We start from the raw sequence: 13,927 nt of genomic DNA on the forward strand, positions 1-13,927 counted from the left end.
GAGTAGAACACAAGTGAGTTGTGGACGATACAAGTCATACTGCCTACCAGCATGTCATACTTTGGTTCGGCGGTATTGTTGGACGAGACGACCTGGACCAACCTTACGCGTACGCTTATGCGAGACCGGTTCCCTCGACGTGCTTTGCACATAGATGGCTTGCGGGCGACTGTCTCTCCAACTTTAGTTGAACCAAGTATGGCTACGCCCGGTCCTTGAGAAGGTTAAAACGGAGTCTATTTGACAAACTATCGTTGTGGTTTTGATGCGTAGGTGAGATTGGTTCTTACTTAAGCCCGTAGCAGCCACGTAAAACATGCAACAACAAAGTAGAGGACGTCTAACTTGTTTTTGCAGGGCATGTTGTGATGTGATATGGTCAAGGCATGATGCTGAATTCTATTGTACGAGATGATCATGTTTTGTAACCGAGTTATCGGGAACTGGCAGGAGCCATATGGTTGTCGCTTTATTGTATGCAATGCAATCGCGATGTAATGCTTTACTTTATTACTAAACGGTAGTGATAGTCGTGGAAGCATAAGATTGGCGAGACGACAACGATGCTACGATGGAGATCAAGGTGTCGCGCCGGTGACAATGGTGATCATGACGGTGCTTCGGAGATGGAGATCACAAGCACAAGATGATGATGGCCATATCATATCACTTATATTGATTGCATGTGATGTTTATCTTTTTATGCATCTTATCTTGCTTTGATTGACGGTAGCATTATAAGATGATCTCTCACTAAATTATCAAGAAGTGTTCTCCCTGAGTATGCACCGTTGCCAAAGTTCGTCGTGCCCAGACACCACGTGATGATCGGGTGTGATAAGCTCTACGTCCATCTACAACGGGTGCAAGCCAGTTTTGCACACGCAGAATACTCAGGTTAAACTTGACGAGCCTAGCATATGCAGATATGGCCTCGGAACACGGAGACCGAAAGGTCGAGCGTGAATCATATAGTAGATATGATCAACATAAACGATGTTCACCATTGAAAACTACTCCATCTCACGTGATGATCGGTCATGGTTTAGTTGATTTGGATCACGTAATCACTTAGAGGATTAGAGGGATGTCTATCTAAGTGGGAGTTCTTAAGTAATATGATTAATTGAACTTAAATTTATCATGAACTTAGTCCTGGTAGTATTTTGCAAATTATGTTGTAGATCAATAGCTTGCGTTGTTGCTTTCATATGTTTATTTTGATATGTTCCTAGAGAAAATTGTGTTGAAAGATGTTAGTAGCAATGATGCGGATTGGATCCGTGATCTGAGGTTTATCCTCATTGCTGCACAGAAGAATTATGTCCTTGATGCACCTCTAGGTGACGGACCTATTGCAGGAGCAGATACAGACGTTATGAACGTTTGGCTAGCTCAATATGATGACTACTTGATAGTTTAAAGTGCACCATGCTTAACGGCTTAGAATCGGGACTTCAAAGACGTTTTGAACATCATGGACCATATGAGATGTTCCAGGAGTTGAAGCTAATATTTCAAGCAAATACCCGAGTTGAGAGATATGAAGTCCCCAACAAGTTCTATAGCTAAAAGATGGAGGAGAATCGCTCAACTAGTGAGCATGTGCTCAGATTGTCTGGGTACTACAATCGCTTGAATCAAGTGGGAGTTAATCTTCCAATAAGATAGTGATTGACAGAATTCTCTAGTCACCATCACCAAGTTAGTAGAACTTCGTGATGAACTATGATATGCAAGGGATAACGGAAACGATTCCCAAGCTCTTCGTAATGCGGAAATTGACGAAGGTAGAAATCGAGAAAAACATCAAGTGTTGATGGTAGACAAGACCACTAGTTTCAAGAAAAGGGCAGAGGGAAGAAGGGGAACTTCAAGAAGAACAGCAAGCAAGTTGCTGCTCAAGTGAAGAAGCCCAAGTCTGATCCTAAGCCTGAGACTAAGTGTTTCTACTGCAAAGGGACTGGTCACTGGAAGCAGAACTACCCCAAGTGATTGGCAGATAAGAAGGATGGCAAAGTGAACATAAGTATATTTGATATACATGTTATTGATGTGTACTTTACTAGTGTTTATAGCAACCCCTCAGTATTTGATACTAGTTCAGTTGCTAAGATTAGTAACTCGAAACGGGAGTTGCAGAATAAACAGAGACTAGTTAAGGGTGAAGTGACGATGTGTGTTGGAAGTGGTTCCAAGATTGATATGATCATCATCGCACACTCCCTATAATTTCGGGATTAGTGTTGAACCTAAATAAGTTTTATTTGGTGTTTGCGTTGAGCATGAATATGATTTGATCATGTTTATTGTAATACAGTTATTCATTTAAGTAAGAGAATAAATTGTTGTTCTGTTTACATGAATAAAACCTTATATGGTTACACACCCAATGAAAATAGTTCGTTGGATCTCGATCGTAGTGATACACATAATCATAATATTGAAACCAAAAGATGCAAAGTTAATAATGATAAGTGCAACTTGTTTGTAGCACTGCCGTTTAGGTCATATTGGTGTAAAGCTCATGAAGAAACTCCATACTGATGGGCTTTTGGAATCACTTGATTATGAATCAGTTGATGCTAGCGAACCATGCCTCATGGGCAAGATGACTAAGACTTTGTTCTTCGGAACAATGAAGCGAGCAACAGATTTGTTGGAAATCATACATACTGATGTATGTGGTCCGATGAATATTGAGGCTCGTGACAGGTATCATTATTTTCTGATCTTCACAGATGATTTGAGCAGATATGAGTATATCTACTTGATGAAACATAAGTCTGAAACATTTGAAAAGTTCAAAGAATTTCAGAGTGAAGTGAAAAATCATCGTAACAAGAAAATAAAGTTTCTACGATCTGATCGTAGAGAAGAGTATTTGAGTTGCGAGTTTGGCCTTCAGTTAAAAACAATGTGAAATAGTTTCACTACTCATGCCACCTGGAACACCACAATGTAATGGTGTGTCCGAACATCATAACCGTACTTTATTAGATATGGTGCGATCTATGATGTCTCTTACCGATCTACCACTATCGTTTTGGGGTTATGCATTAGAGACAGTTGCATTCACGTTAAATAGGGCACCATCTAAATCCGTTGAGATGACACCGTATGAACTATGGTTTGGCAAGAAACCTAAGCTGTCGTTTCTTAAAGTTTGGGATTGTGATGCTTATATGAAAAAAAGGTTTCATTCTGATAAGCTCAAACCCAAATCGGAGAAATATGTCTTCATAGGATATCCAAAGGAAACTATTGGATACACCTTCTATCACAGATCCGAAGGCAAGACTTTTGTTGCTAAAATCGGAAACTTTCTTGAGAAGGAGTTTCTCTCGAAAGAAGTGAGTGGGAGGAAAGTAGAACTTGACGAAGTAACTGTACCTGCTCCCTTGTTGGAAAGTAGTACATCACAGAAAACTGTTTCTGCGACGCCTACACCAATAAGTGAGGAAGCTAATGATGATGATCATGAAACTTCAGAACAAGATACTACTGAACCTCGTAGATCAACCAGAGTAAGATCCGCGCCAGAGTGGTACGGTAATCCTTTTCTGGAAGTCATGCTACTAGATCATGATGAACCTACGAACTATGAGGAAGCGATGATGAGCCCAGATTCCGCAAAGTGGCTTGAAGCCATGAAATCTGAGATGGGATCCATGTATGAGAACAAAGTATGGACTTTGGTTGACTTGCCCGATGATCGGCAAGCAATTAAGAATAAATGGATCTTCAAGAGGAAGACGGACGCTGATAGTAGTGTTACTATCTACAAAGCTAGAATTGTCGCAAAAGGTTTTCGACAAGTTCAAGGTGTTGACTACGATGAGAGTTTCTCACTCGTATCTATACTTAAGTCTATCCGAATCATGTTAGCAATTGCCGTGTTTTATGAAATCTGGAAAATGGATAAACAAAACTGCATTCCTTAATGGATTTACTAAAGAAGAGTTGTATACGATGCAACCAGAAGGTTTTGTCAATCCGAAAGGTGCTAACAAAATGTGCAAACTCCAGCGATCCATCTATGGACTGGTGCAAGCATCTCGGAGTTGGAATATACGCTTTGATAAGTTGATCAAAGAATATAGTTTTATACAGACTTGCGATGAAGCCTGTATTTACAAGAAAGTGAGTGGGAGCACTACAACATTTCTGATAAGTATATGTGAATGACATATTGTTGATCGGAAATAATGTAGAATTATTCTGTAAAGCATAAAGGAGTGTTTGAAATGAGTTTTTCAGAGAAAGACTTCGGTAAAGCTGCTTACATATTGAGTATCAAGATCTATAGAGATAGATCAAGACGCTTGATAAGTTTTTTCAATGAGTACATACCTTGACAAGATTTTGAAGTAGATCAAAATGGAACAGTCAAAGAAAAAGTTTCTTGCCTGTGTTGCAAGGTGTGAAGTTGACTCAAAGCCCGACCACGGCAGAAGATAGAAAGAGAATGAAAGTCATTCCCTATGCCTTGGCCATAGGTTCTATAAAGTATGTCATGCTGTGTACCAGATCTATTGTATACCCTGCATTGATTTGGCAAGGGAGTACAATAGTGATCTAGGAGTAGATCACTGGACAGCGGTCAAAATTATCCTTAGTAGAATAAGGATATGTTTCTCGATTATGGAGGTGACAAAAAGGGGTTCGCCGTAAAGGATTACGTCGATGCAAGTTTTGACACTGATCTGGATGACTCTAAGTCTCGATCTAGATACATATTGAAAGTGGGAGCAATTAGCTAGAGTAGCTCCGTGCAGAGCATTGTAGACATAGAAAATTGGAAAATACATAACGGATCTGAATGTGAAAGACCGTTAACTAAGATTCTCTCACAAGAAAAACATGATCACACCTTAGTAACTCTTTGGGTGTTAATCACATAGCAATGTGAACTAGATTACCGAATCTAGTAAACCCGTTGGGTGTTGGTCACATGACGATGTGAACTATGGGTGTTAATCACATGATGATGTGAACTATCGATGTTAATCACATGGTGATGTGATCTAGATTATTGACTCTAGTGCAAGTGGGAGACTGAAGGAAATATGCCCTAGAGGCAATAATAAAGTTATTATTTATTTCCTTATTTCATGATAAATGTTTATTATTCATGCTAGAATTGTATTAACCGGAAACATAATACATGTGTGAATACATAGACAAACAGAGTGTCACTAGTATGCCTCTACTTGACTAGCTCGTTAATCAAAGATGGTTATGTTTTCAAACCATAGACAATGAGTTGTTATTTGATTAACGAGGTCACATCATTAGTTGAATGATCTGATTGACATGACCCATTCCATTAGCTTAGCACCCGATCGTTTAGTATGTTGCTATTGCTTTCTTCATGACTTATACATGTTCCTATGACTATGAGATTATGCAACTCCCGTTTGCCGGAGGAACCCTTTGGGTGCTACCAAACGTCACAACGTAACTGGGTGATTATAAAGGAGCATTACAGGTGTCTCCAAAGGTAGATGTTGGGTTGGCGTATTTCGAGATTAGGATTTGTCACTCCGATTGTCGGAGAGGTATCTCTGGGCCCTCTCGGTAATGCACATCACATAAGCCTTGCAAGCATTGCAACTAATGAGTTAGTTGCGAGATGATGTATTACGGAACGAGTAAAGAGACTTGCCGGTAACGAGATTGAACTAGGTATTGGATACCGACGATCGAATCTCGGGCAAGTAACATACCGATGACAAAGGGAACAACGTATGTTGTTATGCGGTCTGACCGATAAAGATCTTCGTAGAATATGTAGGAGCCAATATGGGCATCCAGGTCCCGCTATTGGTTATTGACCGGAGACGTGTCTCGGTCACGTCTACATTGTTCTCGAACCCGTAGGGTCCGCACGCTTAAGGTTACGATGACAGTTACATTATGAGTTTATGCATTTTGATGTACCGAAGGTTGTTCGGAGTCCCGGATGTGATCACGGACATGACGAGGAGTCTCGAAATGGTCGAGACGTAAAGATTTATATATTGGAAGTCTATGTTTGGACATCGGAAGTGTTCCGGGTGAAATCGGGATTTTACCGGAGTACCGGGAGGGTTACCGGAACCCCCCGGGAGCCATATGGGCCTTCATGGGCCCTAGTGGAAAGGTGAAAGGGCTGCCCACAAGGGCTGCGCGCCTCCCCCCCTTCCCCTAGTCCTATTAGGACTAGGAGAGGTGGCCGGCCACCCTTCCCCCTCTTTCCCACTTGGGGAATCCTAGTTGGAATAGGATTGGAGGGGAGTCCTACTCCCGGAAGGAGTAGGACTCCTCCTGCGCCTCCCCTCCTTGGCCGGCCAGCCCTCCCCCTTGGATCCTTTATATACGGAGGCAGGGGACACCTCTAGACACACAAGTTGATCCACGTGATCTATTCCTTAGCCGTGTGCGGTGCCCCCTGCCACCATATACCTCGATAATACTGTAGAGAAGCCCTGCTGCTGTAGTACATCAAGATCGTCACCACGCCGTCGTGCTGACGGAACTCTTCCCCGACACTTTGTTGGATCGGAGTCTGGGGATCGTCATCGAGCTGAACGTGTGCTCGAACTCGGAGGTGCCGTAGTTTCGGTGCTTGATCGGTTGGATCGTGAAGACGTACGACTACTTCCTCTACGTCGTGTCATCGCTTCCGCAGTCGGTCTGCGTTGGGTACGTAGACAGCACTCTCCCCCTCGTTGCTATGCATCACACGATCTTGCGTGAGCGTAGGAATTTTTTTTGAAATTACTACGAAACCCAACACCACATACATCAGTATGTATGATTTCTAACAAATCTGTTGCTTGCTTCATTATTCCGAAGAACAGAGTTTTAGTCATCTTGCCCATGAGGCATGGTTCGCAAGCATCAACTGATTCATAATCAAGTGATTCCAAAAGCCCATCAACATGGAGTTTCTTCATGCGCTTTACACCAATATGACCTAAACGGCAGTGATACAAATAAGTTGCACTATCATTATTAACTTTGCATCTTTTGGTTTCAATATTATGATTATGTGTATCACTACGATCAAGATCCAACGAACTATTTTCATTGGGTGTGTAACCATATAAGGTTTTATTCATGTAAACAGAACAACAATTTATTCTCTTACTTAAATGAATAACCGTACTACAATAAACATGATCAAATCATATTCATGCTCAACGCAAACACCAAATAACACTTATTTAGGTTCAACACTAATCCCGAAAGTATAGGGGAGTGTGCGATGATGATCATATCAATCTTGGAACCACTTCCAACACACATCGTCACTTCACCCTTAACTAGTCTCTGTTCATTCTGCAACTCCCGTTTCGAGTTACTAATCTTAGCAACTGAACTAGTATCAAATACTGAGGGGTTGCTATAAACACTAGTAAAGTACACATCAATAACATGTATATCAAATATACTTATGTTCACTTTGCCATCCTTCTTATCTGCCAATCACTTGGGGTAGTTCCGCTTCCATTGACCAGTCCCTTTGCAGTAGAAACACTTAGTCTCAGGCTTAGGATCAGACTTGGGCTTCTTCACTTGAGCAGCAACTTGCTTGCTGTTCTTCCATTACGAAGAGCTTGGGAATCGTTTCCGTTATCCCTTGCATATCATAGTTCATCACAAAGTTCTACTTACTTGGTGATGGTGACTAGAGAATTCTGTCAATCACTATCTTATCTGGAAGATTAACTCCCACTTGATTCAAGAGATTGTTGTACTCAGACAATCTGAGCACATGCTCACTAGTTGAGCGATTCTCCTCCATCTTTTAGCTATAGAACTTGTTGGAGACTTCCATATATCTCAACTCGGGTATTTGCTTGAAATATTAACTTCAACTCCTGGAACATCTCATATGCTCCATGACGTTCAAAACGTCTTTGAAGTCCCGATTCTAAGATGTTAAGCATGGTGCACTAAACTTATCAAGTAGTCATCATATTGAGCTATCCAAACGTTCATAACGTCTGCATCTGCTCCTGCAATAGGCCCGTCACCTAGCGGTGCATCAAGGACATAATTCTTCTGTGCAGCAATGAGGATAAACCTCAGATCATGGATCCAATCCGCATCTTTGCTACTAACATCTTTCAACACAATTTTCTCTAGGAACATATCAAAATAAACATATGAAAGCAACAACGCGAGCTATTGATCCACAACATAGATATGCTAATACTACCAGGACTAAGTTTATGATAAATTAAAGTTCAATTAATCAAGTTAATTAAAGAACTCCCACTTAGATAGACATCCCTCTAATCCTCTAAGTGATTACGTGATCCAAATCAACTAAACCATAACCGATCATCACGTGAGATGGAGTAGTTTTCAATGGTGAACATCGTTATGTTGATCATATCTACTATATGATTCACGCTCGACCTTTCGGTCTCCGTGTTCCGAGGCCATATCTGCATATGCTAGGCTCGTCAAGTTTAACCTGAGTATTCTGCGTGTGCAAAAACTGGCTTGCACCCGTTGTAGATGGACGTAGAGCTTATCACACCCGATCATCACGTGGTGTCTGGGACGACGAACTTTGGCAACGGTGCATACTCAGGGAGAACACTTCTTGATAATTTAGTGAGAGATCATCTTATAATGCTACCGTCAATCAAAGCAAGATAAGATGCATAAAAGGATAAACATCACATGCAATCAATATAAGTGATATGATATGGCCATCATCATCTTGTGCTTGTGATCTCCATCTCCGAAGCACCGTCGTGATCACCATCGTCACCGGCGCGACACCTTGATCTCCATCGTAGCATCGTTGTCGTCTCGCCAATCTTATGCTTCTACGACTATCACTACCGCTTAGTAATAAAGTAAAGCATTACATCGCGATTGCATTGCATACAATAAAACGACAACCATAAGGCTCCTGCCAGTTGTCGATAACTCGGTTACAAAACATGATCATCTCATACAATAAAATTCAGCATCATGTCTTGACCATATCACATCACAACATGCCCTGCAAAAACAAGTTAGACGTCCTCTACTTTGTTGTTGCAAGTTTTACGTGGCTGCTACGGGCTTAAGCAAGAACCAATCTCACCTACGCATCAAAACCACAACGATAGTTTGTCAAATAGACTCCGTTTTAACCTTCGCAAGGACCGGGCGTAGCCACACTTGGTTCAACTAAAGTTGGAGAGACAGTCGCCCGCAAGCCACCTGTGTGCAAAGCACGTCGGGGGAACCGGTCTCGCGTAAGCGTACGCGTAAGGTTGGTCCGGGTCGTCTCGTCCAACAATGCCACCGAACCAAAGTATGACATGCTGGTAGGCAGTATGACTTATATCGCCCACAACTCACTTGTGTTCTACTCGTGCATATAACATCAACATAAATAACCTAGGCTCGGATGCCACTGTTGGGTTTCGTTGTAATTTCAAAATTTTCCTACGCACACGCAAGATCAGGGTGATGCATAGCAACGAGAGGGGAGAGTGCTGTCTACGTACCCACGCAGACCGACTGCGGAAGCGATGACACAACGTAGAGGAAGTAGTTGTACGTCTTCACGATCCAACCGATCAAGCACCGAAACTACGGCACCTCCGAGTTCGAGCACACGTTCAGCTCGATGACGATCCCCGGACTCCGATCCAGCAAAGTGTCGGGGAAGAGTTCCGTCAGCACGACGGCGTGGTGACGATCTTGATGCACTACAGCAGCAGGGCTTCGTCTAAACTCCGCTACAGTATTATCGAGGAATATGGTGGCAGGGGGCACCGCACACGGCTAAGGAATAGATCACGTGGATCAACTTGTGTGTTCTATGATGCCTCTGCCTCAGTATATAAAGGACTAGAGGGGGGAGGCTGGCCGGCCAAGGTGTGGCGCGCCAGGAGAGTCCTACTCCCTCTGGGAGTAGGATCCCCCCCCAATCCTAGTTGGAATAGGATTCGCGGAGGGGGAAAAGAGAGAGAGGGGGCCGGTCACCTCTCCTAGTCCTAATAGGACTAGGGGAAGGGGGAGGCGCGCAGCCCATGTAGGGCTGCCTCTTCTCTTTTCCACTAAGGCCCATAATGGCCCATTTAGCTCCCGGGGGGTTCCGGTAACCTTCCCGGTACTCCGGTAAAATCCCGATTTCACCCGGAACACTTCCGATATCCAAACATAGGCTTCCAATATATCCAAACACAGCGCCATTTGGGCCCTCAAGGACATGAATCTGTGTTCTCCTCCTCCTTTGATTGGCAACAACCTGGAAGTATTTAGTATTCCTATATGCTTCTAAGATGTCTCTATCCCTAGATCTTTGCCTGGCTTTCACTTCCTCTTTTAGCCAAATATGATGAAGCTCTTGCATCACTATTTTCATCCTATTATTCTCAGAGTCAGATAACTGCTCTGTTTCAGCCTTAACATCTAAGGAATCAAATTCTTGAGTGAGGAGGGCTTTGTGTTTTCTAATATCAGCTTCTATATTGATGCTCCAGCCTCTAGCAAACCTCCTAAACCTCCTGGCTTTCTCCTGCCATATATCTATAGCTATTTTTTCTTGACAGGAGCTGTCCAGTTCTTAATCACTAAATCTTTAAATTCTGCCTTCAGCAGCCACCATTTTTCAAATTTGAAACTAGTGGGTTTTGGGGGCCTACTCAACCCAGAATCCCATAGTAGTGGTGTGTGGTCACTCCCAATTCTGGGAAGGGCTTGAGAACTACCCAAAGGAAATAAAGCATCAAAATCAGTAGTACAGAAGATTCTATCAATGGTAGACATGACCAAGTTCTGTTGGTTATTAGCCCATGTGAATCTTCTGCCTGACATTTTAATTTCTAAAAGACTCCAGATCTCTACCCAAGCATTAAATTTATCACTCCAGTGGTGATTGATGTTGCCATTACTCTTGTCTTTTTGATACCTAACTAGGTTAAAATCACCCCCAATCAGGGTAGGCAGATGATCACATATGAACAAGCTGTGCAGTTCTGTAATGAAATCATCTTTGCCTTCATCATAAGGAGATCCATATACTCCAATAACTCTACATTTGATCTTACTGACTTTGATTGTAAGTGTGCAAGAGACAGAGTATTTAAGGGGAAGCCAACTATCTATCTCAAAAATATCTTCATCTACTCCTACCAGGATGCCACTAGCAGTGCCTTCTGCAGGCAAGTGGTGCCATTCAAAATTCCTATTATTACTGATGCTTTTCAGGAAAGATGAAGAGAACATCTCTTTCTTAGTTTCCTGGAAAGCTATAATACAAGGCTTGACCTTGTTGAGTACATCATCTATACAGGATTTCCTACCAGGGGCAGTAATCCCTCTGATGTTCCAAAAAAGACAATTCATCTAAACAAGGTTTTCTTGGGGTGCTTGCCCCGCCCATATTTAGACACTTTGGTCCATAGATTATTGTAATCTATTCCATTATAAGCCTCATCATTACACCCTTCAGGTGTGTGAGGTGAGCTATCTTGATCATCTATGCTAAGAAAAGCATCTTTACTAAAGCTATATGCTATACCAGAGTGCGCCACAGGCTCTTTGGTTTTGTTACTGTCCTTCTTAATTCTATTGTAACCAACCCTTACAATGTCATCTTTAACGAAATTAAAAATCACAACCATATCCTTACGGAGATGGATGATGCGTTCATGACCGAAGCTTGATACCACCTCTTCATCTCGGAAACACCACGTGGGGCAGGGTAACGTTGTTAACGCAACACCCAGAAAGTCCTCGCTCGGAGCTAGAAGACGTCGACGACCGTGCTCACTTTGTCGATGAGGATGGTTAGACACAGTTCCGAGCCAACGCATGGCAACACCCTGTGACAAGAACAACCGTAGTCCATGTAGAAACCAGGTTTAAAGACAGGTTAAAATCCTGCCAGTCTGTCAGAAGCACCGAGAATGCGGCGTTTAGTTGGCTATGTAGTTGGAGATAATGTGACTAGCTGTCAAGATTGGTCAACGTTGTGTGGTCATCCGAGCTGAGCGTCAAAGCAATGGAGATCAACTCAGGATTGGCAGACACACACCCATTCAAGGTAGTGGAGAGTGATTTCTGACCACAGTACCAACCAAAGAATATCCTGACAACGAAGAGAAAATGGGGGGCTACTTTGTCCACTGACTAACGATCATCTGATTCTCGATGTCTCCCATTCCTAGTGATATTTGATCCTTTTCCACACCCCATTTTGTTTCTGTCTCATGTGCATGGGCTAACAAAGCTTGATATGTTACTTGGGTAGAGACAAGTGGTATATATAAGACATAGCTACCTAGGGAGCACACATTAGAATCTACACGTGCATGGACGACATCGTGGGCCTAGATGGTGGAATGTTGTGGCTCCTAAGAGCATCTACAATCGGGCACCCCAAACCATCCCCAAACGCTTAGGTGGACGTCCCGTTCACTGACAGGTTGTGAAAAACTGATCCAGACTGACGCCTTAAACCGTTCTCAAACGCCCCAGCCGTCCGGTGCCCCTCATATCCAGCCCCGGGCGGATATGAGGCGACCCGGGACACGTCCGCCACGTCGGCTTTGCCCAGCCTGCCCCTTGCCCCACAAATATCCCCATCCGGAAAACCCTAGACATCGGGCAACTATGTAAATTGAAAGGGCATTCAGATGCGCATCTTCTCTTGAAATGCACGTACTCCATGCGCATTTGGAAAATGATCCAATCTTGGTTCGTCTAGGATGGCTTGGACCTCAACTGTTGGAGCGCTTTATCCTCAATCGACTAAAGATTGGTGGACCTCGATTTGCCTTGCGAATAGCTTTAGGCGCAAGGCCATGTCCTCCCTCTTCATTCTCACGGCTTGGAAAATTTGGAACGAGCAAAATGATTGCACGTTCCGTGGTATCTCCTCCATGCCTACTTCGGTTTTCGACAAAGTCAAGCAAGAGGTTTCCTATTTGGTTTTGGCCAGCGAGAAATGTTTGAGATGGTTGATGCCACGAGAGTAGCTCCGTATGTCCGAAACATTGTATTAATATGATGACATAATTTTTTTGCCTCCGTTTTCCAAAAAAAAAGTAAAGATGACCTGTGTGTGCATGTGTACACATTTTTGGAAGAGAATACTATCTACTAGGCCAAGTAAAACTGGTTGGTGTTGTGCTGTATCATCTAGACTGGGATGCATATATACATTTCACATGCATGAACATTAGGTCGGTTATTTATTCATGTAAATTTATTAGTATGATTCAAAGGTGAGATACAGGGTATGTGGCTAGTGCCTTTCATGAATATAGTGAACTGTCTGAGTTCGTAAAATGTTGTTGTTATAATCTATTTCACTTGTGCTTTAGAGCACTGCTAATGCAATTTTTTTTCCTTTCTAGTAAGAATCATCAACACAGTCAGTTCAGACCTAGAGGAGACCAGTAGGCTAAAAAAGAACGCAGTCGGCTCTCGTAAAGGGCCAACCCTAGTACTGCTCTATAGCAGACGGTTTAGAACTGCCTGCAAAAGTGTCTATCCTAGTCGGCTTCTATTAAAATTCATTTGTTAAAAGGTTTTTCTAGTTGGTTTATGCCAATCTAGTTACCTCGCCACATCACAGACACCCAACCAAATTGGCATGCGTGCGTACCCATGTGCTATGGCATTCACAGACCGACTTGGATGGTTATATCTATAGTATGCTTGTGCATGGAAGAGTGTATGAATTTTCAATAAAATACAAGCGATGGGGCATCATCTCACAACATGAATCCTCACTGCAATCTCGGTTCACCAGAACACGCCCACTAGTACAAGGTACTTGCTTCTATAGCAGCTCCACCATCCCTATCTGTGCAAGCTAAGCAGACTGGACGCTGCTAGGTGCACTTAAAGATTGTTCTCTCGTTCCCAGCACTTCCTATTCCCTAATGCACTTCCATAAAAGAATTATCTCTTGTCT

The sequence above is a fragment of the Triticum urartu genome, chromosome 7A (genome assembly GCF_056163025.1).
Source record: "Triticum urartu cultivar PI428250 chromosome 7A, HENAU_Tu73, whole genome shotgun sequence".
NCBI lineage: Eukaryota > Viridiplantae > Streptophyta > Magnoliopsida > Poales > Poaceae > Triticum > Triticum urartu.